Raw genomic sequence first — 16701 nt, forward strand, 5'->3', positions numbered from 1 at the left:
TTGAAGTAGCAGTCTAGGTCGAAGCTCCTCAAAACTATCCCCGAGTGACAGAATATTGGCTAGATGTATGTTGGGGAGTGGGGAAGTGAAACCCCTGTTGTTTCAGGCACACTTTAGCCACATTTAGGTAACCTCCAATGAAGTCCTTACAACTCCCCCATCCCTTTCTCCCCCATACCTCCATTTTTCCTCCTTCCCCCTCCCCACACCTTTGTCTTCCTAGACCCACGTCTATTTCTCCCCTGCTGCTGCTTTCCTCCACCTAGCTTCGCAATTCTTCAATCCTGTCTCACATCTTTGGCTATTTTTTCAGGCCTTTATTCCAATTATCTGCCTCTCCCCCACACCCCCATGCTTTTTAACATGTTAATATAAGCAAAACTATCTACTTGGAATAACCTTGAGAAAAGCAAATCCTGGACGTAGTCATTTGATAACGTCCCTCATAGGAGATTAGTGGGCAAAATTAGAGCACAAGGTATTGGAGGTAGGGTGCTGACATGGATAGAAAATTGGTTGGCAGACAGGAAACAAAGGGTCAGAATTAACAGGTCCCTTTCAGAATGGCAGGCAGTGACTAGTGGGGTACTGCAAGGCTCGGCGCTGGGACTGCAACTATTTACAATATATATTAATGATTTGGATGAAAGGATTAAAAGTAACATTAGCAAATGTGCAGATGATACAAAGCTGGGTGGCAGTGTGAACTGTGACGAGGATGGTATGAGGATGCTGGGTGACTTGGACATGTTGAGTGAGTGGGCAGATGCATGGCAGATGCAGTTTAATGTAGATAAATGTGATGTTATCCACTGGTGGCAAAAACAGTTAGGCAGATTATTATCTAAATGGTGTCAAGTTGCGAAAAGGGGAAGTACAGCAGGATCTGGGGGTTCTGGTTCATCATTCACTGAAAGTAGGCATGCAGGTACAGCAGGCAGTGAAGAAAGCAAATGGCATGTTGGCCTTCATAACATGAGGAGTTGAGTATAGGAGCAAAGAGGTCCTCCTGTAGTTGCTCTAGTGAGACCACACCTGGAGTATTGTGTGCCGATTTGGTCTCCAAACTTGAGGAATTACATTCTTGCTATTGAGGGAGTGCAGTGTAGGTTCATGAGGTTACTTCCCGGGATGGTGGGTCTGTCATATGTTGATAGATTGGAGTAGCTGGGCTTGTATACTCTGGAATTTAGAAGGATGAGAGTGGATCTTATTGAAACATATAAGATTATTAAGGGTTTGGACACACTAGAGGCAGGAAATATGTTCCCAATGTTGTGGGAGTCCAGAACCAGGGGCCATAGTTTAAGAATAAGTGGTAAGCCATTTAGAACAGAGATGAGGAAAATCTTTTTCACACAGAGAGTTGTGAGTGTGTTGAATTCTCTACCTCAGAGGGCAGTAGAGGCTGGTTCTCTGGATGCTTCCAAGAGAGAGTTAGATAGCTCTTTGGGATAGGAAGGAGAGAAGGGATATGGAGAGAAGGCAGGAACGGGCTACTGATTGTGGATGATCAGCCATGAACATATTGAATGGTGGTGCAGGCTCGAAAGGCTGAATGGCCTACTCCTGCATCTATTGCCTATTGTCTATTGTCTATTGTGAAAGTGTGAACCTTCCAAAATCCCGCAGATTAAATAGCAGACAACTTGCAAATTAGATAGTATTTACAATTGGCACCTACGTAATTATTGTCATGACATGCAATCGTAAATGTACATGGCTTTTCTCAGGACATTTAGATATTGTTGCCCAAAATCAATGCATATTATATCCAAGGTAGACAAAAATGCTGGAGAAACTCAGCGGGTGAGGCTGCATCTATGGAGCGATGGAAATAGGCAACGTTTTGGGTCGACACCCTTCTTCAGACTGATGTGGGGGGGGGGGGGGGGGGGGAAGAAGAAAGGAAGAGGTGGAGCCAGTGGGCTGAGGGAGAGCTGAGAAGGGGAGGAGACAGGAAAGACTACCTGAAATTAGAGAAGTCAATGTTCATACCGCTGGGGTGCAAACTGCCCAAGCAAAATATGAGGTGTTGTTCCTCCAATTTACGGTGGTCCTCACTCTGGCCATGGAGGAGGCCCAGGACAGAAAGGTCGGATTCGGAATGGGAGGGGGAGTTGAAGTACTGAGCCACCGGGAGATCAGATTGATAATTGCGAACCGAGCGGAGGTGTTCGGCGAAGCGATAGCCAAGCCTACGTTTGGTCTCACCGATGTAGAGCAGCTGACATCTAGAGCAGCGGATGCAATAGATGAGGTTGGGAGGAGGTGCAGGTGAACCTCTGCCGCACTTGGAAAGACAGCTTGGGTCCTTGAATGGAGGCAAGGGGTGAGGTGAAGCGACAAGTGTAGCATTTGTTGCAGTTGTAAGGGAAAGTGCCAAGAGAGGGTGGTTTGGGTGGGAAGGGACGAATTGACCAGGGAGTTATGGAGGGAGCGGTCTCTGCGGAGGAAAGCAGACTGGGGAGGAGATGGGAAGGTGGCAAGTGGTGGGATCACGTTGGAGGTGGCGAAAATGTCGGAGGATTATTTGTTGTATATGATGGCTGGTAGGGTGGAAGGTGAGGACAAGTGGGACTACGAGTGGGGGAATGGGGAGTGAATGCAGAGTCACGGGGTATAGAAGAGACCCTGGTGAGAGTCACATCTATAGTAGAGAAGGGGGACCCCTGTTCCCTGAAGAATTAGGACATTTCCGATGCCCTGGTGTGGAACACCTCATACTGGGTGCAGATGCGGCATCGACGGAGGAATTGGGAGTAGGGGATGGAGTCTTTACAGGAAGCAGGTTGGGAAAAAGTGTAGTCAGATAGCCATGGGAGTCAGTGGGTTTATAGTGGATGTCAGTCAGTAGTCTATCACCTGCAATGGATATTATATCCATATAATTGTAATTCTAGACTTCACAGTCTTGACCTTAAATTTTGAAACAATTTATTTTAATTTATAGCTCAATAAAAAATTATAAATTTCTTTCTGTCCATCTCGAGAACACATTTGCTTATTTCTTCTTGTTTATCTGTAGTTCAATAAGTTATGATAAATCAGGAAAAATTATGAGAAGAGAAAGGACAGTTAATATAAAAGGCAACGCTAAAATGTTTTTTAGAGTTAGGTAAATAATAAGCAGGAGGTAAGATGTGAGGTGGGTCCCATTGGATACAAAAAAGATGATTTATGCTTAAGTGGGCATGGCAAGGCTCGAAAACCTTTTGTGTAATTTGTATCAGTATTTACAAAGGAAGAGGACACTGCCAAAAACATTAGTTGAAGTGGAAATCGTTCAGGTCCAGAAGGTTTTTATCCCAGATTTCCAAGGAAAATGGGGAGGGAGATAGTGGAAAGATTCGGAATCATCTCTGTATATGGGGGAGATGGAAGCGAAGTCGGTTTAACCGCAATATTGAATTAGATTTTTGAAACAATGATCAGGCAAAAGTTAAAAGTCTGGCAAAGGTTTGAGTTAATTGAGGAGAGCTAGCACAGTTGAATGCAGATCCCATGTTTGACAAAGCAATTGAATTATTTTCAAGAAGTAGCAGAGGCAATGAAGGAAATGCAACATAGTTGTCGCCATGGATTTTTTTTTAAAGCAATTGACATAAAAGGATCATTGTGGGGAACCAGTTTCAGCTAGAATATAAAACAGGTTTAAGGATGATGAAGCAAGCACGTCCTACTAAATGGTTGTTTGTTGGAGAAACAGAAACTTGGAAAAGCGGCCAACATAATCAAAGGCTTGTCCGACCATTTCTTCCTCTCTCTGCTCCCATCTGGCAGAAGGTACTGAAGTTTGAAAGCACACACCGCCAGACTCAGGGACAGCTTCTTTCCTTCAGTTATCTGGCTTCTGAATGGACCTTCCACAAGTTAGTGTACTGATTCACCTCTACCCCATTGTGATCATTGGATTTTGAGGAACTGATGCTCTACAAAGCTGAGAAATATAATCTGCACTCTGAATCTTCCCCTTTGCTCTATTGTACTTGACTTGATTGTATCTATGCATAGTATGTCTGATCTGTTTGGACAGCACGCGAAACAAAGCTTTTCACTATCTCGGAACATGTGACAATAATAAACCTAAACCTAGCGTTTCAAAAGGGGCTGTGCCAGGATCCCTACCTTTTGATGTATAGATTACTTCGATATTGCAATAGAGAATAATATTTCAAAGTTTACAGATGATTCGAACTTAAGCTTACAGCAATTAGTGTAGATGGTCTAGGCCGTGCAGCCAATGGGCAGACAAAACCATAGGGAGAGGCATGAAATGATAAATTTATGCAGCAGAAGTGGGAAAGTAACACACGTGGTTCTAAATGGAGTAGTGCCACAGAGGGAACTCTGGGTTCTTATGTGTAAACTTTTAAAGGTAGCAAGACTTATTTTTCTATTTTTTTCATGTTTTTGCACTGTTTTCTTTTTTGCTGAGTATTTTCTTTTTGAAATTTTGTGCAATTTTATAGAATTTGTTTTTGTGTGTTTGTCTGAGTCCGTGTGCCTGTGATGCAGCTGTAAATAAGGATTTAATTGTACCTGTAACACACCATATTTGTGCAAATGACAATATGGGCGCAGCGGCAGAGTTGCTGCCTTACGGCAGAAGAGACCCAGGTGCGATCCTGACTATGCGTGCTGTCTGTACAGAGTTTGTACGATCTCCATTTGACGTGTGGGTTTTGTCTGGATGTTCTGGTATCCATGCACATTCCAAAGGTGTGTTGGCTTGTAGGTTGTATCCATATAATTGTAATTCTGGATTCTTCTCCGTGGATTGTCACCTTGTCGTGATGGAGAAGCTTGTGTGGTCCTGAAATCCTGAGAGCAATGCCGTCTGTAGCTATGCTCCTGGTAGGGCCACCTATGGCAGTAAGGTCGAGGGCGAGGTCCCTGACAAAGAGCAATCCAACCAAGACGTCAACGGTGGACAGGTGCAGGGTGATGGCTGACTTTAGTGGAGCGTCACAATGGCTGGGAAGGCGGATGAAGGCAGCAGCAGAAAAGGAATCCCGGTCATCTTGGACTCCAAGCTGCTGGATTCTGACCCAGATCTGTCAAAGACCGTGTGGTGGCTGTCTGTGCACCAGTCACCCCACGTTAAACAAAGTTAATCTACAAACCTGTACGTCTTTGGAGTGTGGGTGGAGACCGGAGATCCTGGAGAAAACACAAACAGGTCACGGGGAGAACGTGCAAACTCCGTCCAGATTAGCAGCCGTAGTCAGGATCGAACCTGTGTCCCTTGGCACTGTAAGGCAGCAACTCTACCGCTGCGCCACCATGCTGCCCTCTTGCTGATAGTAAACACAAGGAACTGCAGTTGCTGGTTTATAAAAAAAGAAACAAAGTTCTGGAGTAACTCAGCTAGCCAGGCAGCATCTCTGGAGAACATGGATAAGTGTAATTTCAGGTTCAGCCTGAAGAAGGATCCTGGCCCGAAATGCTGCCTATCCATGCCCAGAGATGCTGCCTGACCCACTCAGCTATTCCATACTTTGTGGCTTCTCATGATGATAAAGCTGTACTTGGGCAGATGATGGGCAGATGATGGCTGTGGTTTAAATAGCGAGAGGGATTACGCTTTCTCTGAAGTCAACTAAGGGGATAAATGCCGTGTAAAGATGAAATTTAATGACAAATCAATCTGTAAAAATTAATCGTTGAAGTAGAGTTGTCGTGGCTGGTACTATTATTGAGAACAAACTAATATTTCCATTTTGTTTTTACAAAACTTGATGATAAATTAGGCAGCTCACAATAAATTTAAACATTTCAATTGATATTTCAAATTGTACCAAACTACCCTCACCCAAATGATTCTAATTACCTAAATGATTGCAACCACCATTTTTGATTTTAGTTACTTTAATCCTTGCAGAATAAATCACAATGATTATGCTGCCAAGTTATCCAATATATTTTATTTCACTTAACTTAAATACCCTTTGTGTTTATTATAGTCAATCATTTCGTATTACCATTATTTCCTAAAAATAATTTCCAAGAATAATTATTTTTGATGCCAATTGTTAATTTTCAAAACGGGAAGAAAAGGAATGCAACTCCCACGTTAGCTTTAAAGAATACAATATATTTGAAAAGGTCAACATATTTGTCTAATTTGGGATTGGGTGCAGATAGACAAACTCACATTGAAATTGTTGGGCTTACAGTACAATTCTGCTGTAAACCTAAACACAAATGCATGAAAAATTGAACTACAACCAAGCTTTGGGCATCAGAATGAATGTCATTTCTCAGAACATTTGCAGCAGTTTAGGAATAAATGAATGAAAATGGTTACAATTATTTGCAGGAGTGAACTGGATAGAGAAACGATGACAAAACTGGACCAAAGGTAAAGTGATTTAAATATTGGAGTAAATACTAATCCTAGCCATGATGCAACATGACAGTATGCTCTCTAAGGTGCATCAGTAGAAGTTCATTGGAAAGATGCCGAATTTCCTGAGTCTCCTCAGGAAGTAGAGGCACTGGCTGCCTTGTTGGCTGTTGGTCCACAACATATCTTAGGTAATACTAACACCAAGGAACTTGAAGCTCTCAACAATTTCCACTTCGGCACCATTGATGCGGATAGGGGCATGTACTCCCCCACGCTTCCTGAAATCAATAAATAGCTCCTTGGTCTTGCTGACATTGAGGGAGAGGTTATTGTTCTGACATTATGTGCTAAGTTGTCTATCTCCTTCCTGTACTCCGTCTCGCCATTGTTCATGATCCGGCCTACCAGAGTGGTGTCGTCTATAAACTTGTAGATAAAGTAGGAGCCATGTTTAACCATTCCAAATGAGTGTATAAGGAGTATATTAGGGGACTGACAATGCATCTTTGCAGGACACCAGTGCTGAGAAATATGACTGGCAATACAAGAAAAACAACACACTGAAAATGGCAGATTTCTGAAACAAGAACAAAATATACTGGAAACACTCTGCTGATCATCTGCGAAAAGGGAAAGAGTAAATTTACCATGTAAATGATCCTTCATTCGTACTGGAAAAGTGAGAAAACAAGCTTGATTTTGACTGCAGAGAGGGTGAGGGATGGAGAAGGAATATCCGTGATAGGGTAGGGACCAAGTTTGTGTGTTACTTAAATGCCCTTGGTGCTTCTAGTTAGAAAGAGAAAATAAATAAAAGAACTTGCAGAATCTGTAAGGTGCAGAACACAACAGTTGTTTGTATAAGATAATTATAAGCAGTTGAATAAGCGGTGGGAATTAATAAGCTTTGGTTTCTTCCTGCTCCTTTTCGGACACATACGATTTCATTTATTTATAGATATTGTTTATGACACTTTATAAATATTCTTGTTTTGTTTTTTGTATGTTGTTTCACACTTGCTTTTTATTCTTTTATTCTGTTTGAAATAAAGAATTAAATAAATAAATAAAAACCATAAACGATAACTTGTTTCTCTATAGATGCTGCCTAACCTGCTTAGTATTTTCTAGCAATTGTTGCCTTTGTTTTTGCTTGAAAGGCACCCCATCCACCATCCTATTCAATCATTCCCTCCACCAACAATGCATCCGGACCCATCTGCAAAATGCACACTGCTGTTACTTGCTTAGCTTACTGTGATGGAATTTCCAAAAACAGAAACCTTTAACATCGAAACATCATCAGCTATACTATCCCCTGCAATTCCCCTACAGAGTTACACACCATCCTGACTTAGAAATGGAAAACCACTCCTGCATTGTCACTGAGTCTAAACCCTGCAACTGAGCATCATATGTTGAGGTAAGACATCCAGAGTCTACGGAAAATGCACCAGAGACTTTGCAGAATGACAGACACAAAAAGCTGGAGTAACTCAGCGTTCCAGACAGCATCGCTGGAGAAAATGAATAGGTGACGTTTCGGATTGAGACCCTTCTTAACTTTTTAGAATAATACCAGGTTTGACAAGTAACTTCAGTTACATGGAGAAACGAGAAGACAAAGTAATATTCCCGTTACAGCTGAAAAGCGAATAGATTTTTTTAAAACTTTATTTACTTCTATGTTACAATGTTTTCTCTGGCTGTGGCTTTGAAAGCAATTACATTATCCGGATAACCTTGGTCTCTACCCTGCCACAGTGTGTCTCCACCTCACCTAAAGTATGTAACTTTTAAAACACATTTGATTTTTCATTTTTCTATTTCTGATGGAGTGTCATTGACCTGAAATATCAATTCTGTTTCTCCAAAGATATTGTCCACCTTCAGAATTTTAAGAAAACACAGCATTCGTTGTTTTGGATTTCTATTTCCGGAAAGCACAGCTTGGCAAAAAGAACGTTAAAAAAAAATTATTATCGTTATTATAATCTGGAGAAGCCACGGCATCCAAGTGCGGCAGATGAAATTCTAAAGGGAATGGGGTAAATTCTTGCCAAGAATATAATTCCAATTGTATGAGGAAACAGCATTTGTGCAGGATTAATTATGTAAAGAGCTGAAACAGCTATGTTTGATTCACTTGGCACCATCTGTGGTGCACCATTCTTTCCATTTAAGAAAGGAGGATCACAAACATTGTTCAAAAAGGGGAAATGAAGATAAACACCAAGAAAATCTGTGGACTGGGCTCCTGTATGGATGTTGTTTGTTCTTCCCCCTAGGTTAATTGGCTTCGGTAAAGATTGTAAATTGTCCCTAATGTGTAGGATAGTGCTAGTCTACAGTGTTCAATGTTTGGTGCAGACTCAGTGGGCTGAGTGGTCTTTTTCCGCGCTGTATCTCGAAACTAAAACTAAATGAAAATAACTTTGTTTCATATCGGTAACAGGCAGATTAGTAGATGCCATAATGAGATAATGGCGATGATCACTTGAAAAGGTGTAGGTTAATCATTCCAAGAGGTAGAGCAAAAGATACATATGGCAGGTTAGTGATTAACTTTATCAGTAAATATTTTTAATTGAACTTTAAAAGATATTTGACAAAATGCCATTTAAAAGAATCCGTTTGAAAATTCCTTTTCTGCGATTACTATGGACATCAATGACTAAATTCACCAGCATGGCCTTTCACTGACTGAGGAACAGAATGCCAAAGAATAAGATATGAAATCTGGAACTGATCTCATAATCGTTTGAGTAGCATGTATAAAGTCTAAGTCTCCAAAATGCACAATGTCCAAAGGCATTGACAACATTCAACAGCAATAGAGAGGGAGCCCCACTGTAAGTTGTTCAAAATCCATTAGATGAATAAGCAAACTGATGTTTGTGGCCATTTTCCAAATCAACATTTCTGGCATTGACGCTTGAATTAAACTGCAAAACAGGCACTTTAATCCAAGCTCAATAATAGCAAGATGTTTACAGGAGGATATATATGACTTACAAATTAAATAGGTATGTTACAAAACTTACCTTCAGCGGCGCTGCAGTTCTGTCACTGACCGTGTGCGCGACTTTGGCGCCTTTGAGAGGGGGGGCGGGTTTAAAATGCCTTTTCCTCCAGGCTGTTTAAATCGATGTTCGTCAGGCTGTTTAGTTGCTCAAGAAAAATCGCTCCGACATTCGTTCTCTGGAGTTATTTTTAAACTGCGTTGGATAATTTAATTGTTAGAGTAAATTAAAAATCATCTTCTAAAGCTGTGAACACTGACAACGGGATGGATCTCACGTAGGGGACAAGGCAAGGTATGCCGTTTATTTTTACATTAAAAAGTGCTTCTTAAGATGCCTTTAATCAAAATTTTAAGTTGCGAGAAGGTCACTTGGGACCCATCCGAACTGGCAGTATTTTTCCTGCCGACATGGGGTTCAAATTCACTGCAACCGCAACATTCCAAGCTATCGCGTTCCACAAAATCCCCCTCGCAAAATGATTCAAATGGCCATTAATTTACAGCAATTAAACACTAAATTCCTTCCATTTGGCCTATAAATTCATGACAATGAGATTTCAAAATCATGTTATATTGTGAATTCTTGTGTAAATGTTATTTGGACACTTAGGCTATTTAAAAATGTTAACCTTTTCTTAAGAAATTGATAGATGTTTAGATCTAGTAATTGAATTTTATAATTAGCTACAATTAGGTAAATAACTATTTATATGCTTTAATTTCAGTTCATCCAAGTAAGATTGTTTCATATTTGTTTCAGAATGCTTCAATCTATAATAACTGAAAATTTCATTCAGTTCTCTTAATTTTTAAGAAAATTATGGGGTTTTGACTGTCCTTGATCACCGCTTTTGAGTTAAGTCAATGGAAAAGCAATAGGGAACTAGATGCTAATTTCCGAGTATGAAAATGGCCATAACGTTTTTAATACTGAAGATATGAAAGTGAATTATGTATCAAATTAAACTTCTTTTTATGCTTAATCTGATGGGATAAATTGCAGACTTGATTATTTTAATCTCAAAATTCTGTAACATTGCTAAATTAAAGGCAGGTGTAGGCCCCTTCCTATCTTGAACCTACTCCTTCTGACTGTAACACTGGAGTTAATCTGATTGCACAATTAACTCCACATCCCACCGACCATGTAGTTAATCAATTTTTCTGAAAAATATTCAAAGACTCTGCTTCCACTGACTTACCACCCTCTCAGAAATTCTTTCATTTCATGTGTCTTAAATGGGCGACTCCGTACCTTTAAACAATTACCCCTTGTTCTAGATTCTTCCACAAGAGAAATGGTCCTCTCCAAATTCATCCTTAAAATATAAGCTTGCGACTTTTATATATTTTTGCAGGAAGGAACTGAAGATGCTGGTTTACACCGAAGATAGTCACAAAATGCTGGAGTACTTCAGCGGGTCAGGCATCATCGATGGAGAAAAGGAATAGGTGACGTTTCAGGTCAAGACCCTTCTTCGACTGAGTCTGGGGAGAAAGAAACTAGAGGTATGACAAGATACAAAGAACAAAGGAGAGAGTGGAGGAGGGTCAGGGCGGCGAGTATATAAAAGGGTCAGGGAGAGTGAGGTCATAGAGGGGAGTTATAGGGAGGTGGTCACTCCAAAACCACGGGAGAGAGACATGTGGGTCACGTAAAGGAAGGGCAAGGGGCAGAGGCAGGAACGAGTGAGTACTCCAATGTCGGTACACCTTGCAAATAAGTACTCCTGTTTGAGTACGGATGGGGGTGACAGCCTGCCCGGGGGTAGCGAGAGCGGACGGGCCTCCAGCACAGAGACCGGCCCTGTTACTCCTGAAGGTAGGGACAAAAAGAAGAGGGCAATAGTAATTGGGGACTCTATTGTTAGGGGGTCGGATAGGCGATTCTGTGGACGCAGTCGGGAGACCAGGATGGTGGTCTGCCTCCCTGGTGCCAAGGTCTCGGACGTGTCTCAACGCGTCCAAGATATCCTGAAATCAGAGGGAGAGGACCCTGAGGTCGTGGTACATATAGGTACCAATGACATAGGTAAAAAAAAGGGAAGAGGTCCTGAAGGGAGGATTTAGGGAGTTGGGAGAGTTAAGGAAAAGGACCAAAAAGGTAACAATCTCAGGATTACTGCCTGTGCCACGCGACAGTGAGAGTAGGAATGGAGCGAGGTGGAGGATAAATGCGTGGCTGAAAGACTGGTGCAGAGGGCAGGGATTCAAGTTCCTGGATCATTGGGACTTCTTTTGGGGAAGGTGGGACCTGTACAGAAAGGATGGGTTGCACTTGAACCCGAGGGGGACCAATATCCTGGCGGGGAAATTTGCAAAGGCTACTGGGGAGACTTTAAACTAGAATGGTTGGGGCGAGGGACTCAAATAGAGAAAGCTAGTAGACAGAATGGGAGGCAGGAAGCAGAAAAGGGAAGCACTCGGGCACAAGAGGAGAAAGAAAAAAAAGGAAATAAACAGAGAATAAGAGGCGGGGGGTTTCTTAAATGTGCATATTTTAATGTTAGGAGCATTGTAAGAAAGGTGGATGAGCTTAGAGTCTGAATAGACACCTGGAAGTATGATGTTGTGGCGATCAGTGAAACGTGGTTGCAGGAGGGCTGTGATTGGAAACTAAATATTCCAGGATTTCGTTGCTTCAGGTGTGATAGAATTGGAGGGGCAAGAGGTGGAGGTGTTGCATTACTAGTCAGGGAAGATATTACAGCAGTGCTTTGGCAGGATAAATTGGAGGGCTCATCTAGGGAGGCTATTTGGGTGGAACTGAGAAGTGGGAAAGGGGTAGCAACACTTATAGGGGTGTATTATAGACCGCCAAATGGGGATCGAGAATTGGAAGAGCAAATATGTAAGGAGATTGCAGATATTAGTAGTAAGCACAAAGTAGTGATTGTGGGAGATTTCAACTTCCCACACATAGACTAGGAAACACATTCGGTAAATGGGCTGGATGGTTTGGAGTTTGTAAAATGTGTGCAGGATAGTTTTTTGCAGCAATACATAGAGGTACCTACTAGAGGAGGGGCAGTGTTGGACCTCCTGTTAGGAAATGAGACGGGACAGGTGGTGGAGGTATGCGTTGGGGAGCACTTCAGGTCCAGTGATCACAATACCATTAGTTTCAATATAATTATGGAGAGGGTCAGAACTGGACCTAGGGTTGAGATTTTTGATTGGAGAAAGGCTAATTTTGATGAGATGCGAAATGATTTAAAAGGAGTGAACTGGGACATTTTGTTTTATGGGAAGGATGTAGAAGAGAAATGGAGGACATTTAAAGGGGAAATTTTAAGAGTACAGAATCTTTATGTTCCTGTTCGGTTCCACAGTAAAAAGTGGAAAGAGCCCTGGTTTTCAAGGGAAATTGGACATCTTGTTTGGAAAAAGAGGGAGATCTACAATAATTATAGGCAGCATGAAGTAAATGAGGTGCTTGAGGAGTATAAGGAATGTAAAAAGAATCTTAAGAAAGAACTTAGAAAAGCTAAAAGAAGACATGAGGTTGCTTTGGCAAGTAATGTGAAAGTAAATCCAAAGCGTTTCTACAGCTATATTAATAGCAAAAGGCTAACGAGGGATAAAATTGGTCCATTGGAGAGACAGAGTGGACAGCTATCTGCAGAGCCAAAAGAGATGGGGGAGATATTGAACAATTTATTTTCGTCGGTATTCACCAAGGAGAAGGATATTGAATTATGTGAGGTAATGGAAACTAGTAGCTATGGATACTATGAGTTTCAAAGTAAAAGAAGTACTGACACTTTTGAAAAATATAAAAGTGGATAAGTCTCCAGGTCCTGACAGGATATTCCCTAGGACATTGAGGGAAGTTAGTGTAGAAATAGCCGGGGCTCTGACAGAAATATTTCAAATGTCATTAGAAACGGGAATAGTCCCCGAGGATTGGCGTACTGCGCATGTTGTTCCATTGTTTAAAAGGGGTTCTAAGAGTAAACCTAGCAATTATAGGCCTGTTAGTTTGACCAGTGGTGGGCAAATTAATGGAAAAGATACTTAAAGATAATATATATAAGAATCTGGATAAACAAGGTCTGATTAGGAACAGTTGGCATGGATTTGTGCCTGGAAGGTCAAGTTTGACTAATCTTCTTGAATTTTTTGAAGAGGTTACTAGGGAAATTGACAAGGGTAAAGCAGTGGATGTTGTTTATATATAACCATATAACAATTACAGCACGGAAACAGGCCATCTCGACCCTTCTAGTCCTGCCGAACACATAATCTCCCCTAGTCCCATATACCTGCGCTCAGACCATAAATCATTCCCTTCCCATCCATATAACTATCCAATTTATTTTTAAATGATAAAAAACGAACCTGCCTCCACCACTTCCACTAGAAGCTCATTCCACACAGCCACCACTCTCTGAGTAAAGACGTTTCCCCTCATGTTATCCCTAAACTTCAGTCCCTTAATTCTCATGTCATGTCCCCTTGTTTGAATCTTCCCTACTCTCAGTGGGAAAAGCTTTTCCACGTCAACTCTGTCTATCCCTCTCATCATTTTAAAAACCTCTATCAAGTCCCCCCTTAACCTTCTGCGCTCCAAAGAATAAAGCCCTAACTTGTTCAACCTTTCTCTGTAACTTAGTTGCTGAAACCAAGGCAACATTCTAGTAAATCACTTAGTTGCTGAAACCCAGGCAACATTCTAGTAAATCACTTAGTTGCTGAAACCCAGGCAACATTCTAGTAAATCAACATATGGACTTTAGTAAGGCCTTTGACAAGGTTCCTCGTGGAAGGTTGGTTAAGAAGGTTCAACTGTTGGGTATAAATGCAGGAGTAGCAAGATGGATTCAACAGTGGCTGAATGGGAGAAGCCAGAGGGTAATGGTGGATGGTTGTTTGTCGGGTTGGAGGCAGGTGACTAGTGGGGTGCCTCAGGGATTGGTGTTGGGTCCTTTGTTGTTTGTCATGTACATCAATGACCTGGATGAAGGTGTTGTAAATTGGATTAGTAAGTATGCAGATAATACCAAGATAGGGGGTGTTGTGGATAATGAAGAGGATTTCCAAAGTCTACAGAGTGATTTAGGCCATTTGGAAGAATGGGCTGAAAGATGGCAGATGGAGTTTAATGCTGATAAATGTGAGGTGCTACACCTTGGCAGGACAAATCAAAATAGGACGTACATGGTAAATGGTAGGGAATTGAAGAATACAGTTGAACAGAGGGATCTGGGAATAACCGTGCATAGCTCCTTGAAGGTGGAATCTCATATAGATAGGGTGGTAAAGAAAGCTTTTGGTATGCTAGCCTTTATAAATCAGAGCATTGAGTATAGGAGCTGGGATGTAATGTTAAAATTGTACAAGGCATTGGTGAGACCAAATCTGGAGTATGGTGTACAATTTTGGTCGCCCATTTATAGGAAGGATGTTAACACAATAGAGGGAGTACAGAGGAGATTTACTAGAATGTTGCCTGGGTTTCAACAACTAAGTTACAGAGAAAGGTTGAATAAATTAGGTCTTTATTCTCTGGAGCGCAGAAGGTTAAGGGGAGACGATAGAGGTCTTTAAAATGATGAGAGGGATAGACAGAGTTGATGTGGATCAGCTTTTCCCTTTGAGAATAGGGAAGATTCAAACAAGAGGACATGACTTCAGAATTAAGGGACAGAAGTTTAGGAGTAACATGAGGGGGAACTTCTTTACTCAGAGAGTGGTAGCGGTGTGGAATGAGCTTCCAGTGGAAGTGGTGGAGGCAGGTTCGTTGGTATAATTTAAAAATAAATTGGATAGGCATATGGATGAGAAGGGAATGGAGGGTTATGGTATGAGTGCAGGCAGGTGGGACTAAGGGAAAAAAGTTGTTCGGCTCGGACTTGTAGGGCCGAGATGGCCTGTTTCCGTGCTGTAATTGTTATATGGTTATATTGTTATATGGAAAGGTTTGAAAAGAACAAATGAAAGCCAGCAACGATGATCAAGGAAAGGTGGCGCCCACACTGGTGGCCGTGGAAAAGGTGATAATGAGTGGATGCAAACAGTGAAACTAAGCGTAGCGACTGCGAAACTAGTAGGACTAGGTTGGGGAAGGAACAAAGAGAGAAGGAATGCAAAAGTCCTTGAAATTAGATAAATCAATATTCATACTGATGGGTTGCAAGTAATATATACCTCCAGCAAGCAAAGCCATTCTGTCAAGGACCCTCAGGATCATGTATCTGTATCAATGAAGCTCCTCTGACTCTTCTGAATAGCAGGTATAAGTGTACCCTGTGCTTCCTTCCCTTACAAGGCAACTAGCTCATTGCAGGCATTAGTATAGTAAATTTCCCTTAAATAAGGAGAGCAATTATGTGCACACAGCACTTTGTATGTGGTCTCATCTATGCCCTATATAACTAAAGCATAACCTCGCAACTTTTATATCTCATTTCTCTAGAGGTGAACAGTATGCACTGTTTACTTTCAAATTATTGGCTGTACATGCACATTTGTCTTTTGTTAATCCAGCATTGAGATAGCATATTGGACTTCTCACGATTTGGATAACATGTTTCTTTTTAATCTTTCCTGACAAAATGGGCAATTTCGTACTTCCCCACATGATGCTCCATTTGTTAGGTCTTCACTCACTTAACAGTTCTGTATCCTCTGTAACAATTCCGTCCTCTTCATAACTAGGTTTGCTACCTATCTTTGCATTATCAGCAAATATAACACCCATTTTTTAACTGCCGCAGGTTTTCCACGTAAAATGTAAATAGTAGAGACCCCAGCACTGATCCCTATGACACACCACTCATTATATCTTGCTCACCAGAATATGACCCATTTACGCCTACCCTTTGTTTCCTATCAGCCAGCTAATCTTTTGCCCACCCCATATCATGATTTTTTTTTAACTGCAGCCTTTGATCTGGCATGTGGTTAAATAACTTCTAAGTGTAGTCCATCCACTTCAAAGAAATACAATTGCTCAAACACGAACCCCTTATTCCAAAACCACATTGATTTTACAGGATGAGCTTGAATTTTTCTAAGTGCCTTGCTATTACATCTTTATTAATGGCATCTTAAAAGCTGCTTTTGCGAACATGCAAGATCCTCAACTAGTTATGGAAATTCCTGGCCTGCGACCATAAAACTAGAAGCATTTAGGAAGATAGTGAACATCTCAAACGTCTTTGGAACAAAAAGCTCTGAAGGGCCTGTCCCACTTAAGGACCTGTTCTACTGTGGCAACCTAATTTTGCCCTCGACTCATACTTGTAGTATGGTCGACATGAGGTCCTCGGAGGTCTTTCAAACTCTCCTTCATGCCCGAGAGTAGTCCCAATGTACCCGA

The sequence above is a fragment of the Leucoraja erinacea genome, chromosome 2 (assembly GCF_028641065.1).
Source record: "Leucoraja erinacea ecotype New England chromosome 2, Leri_hhj_1, whole genome shotgun sequence".
Lineage (NCBI taxonomy): Eukaryota > Metazoa > Chordata > Chondrichthyes > Rajiformes > Rajidae > Leucoraja > Leucoraja erinaceus.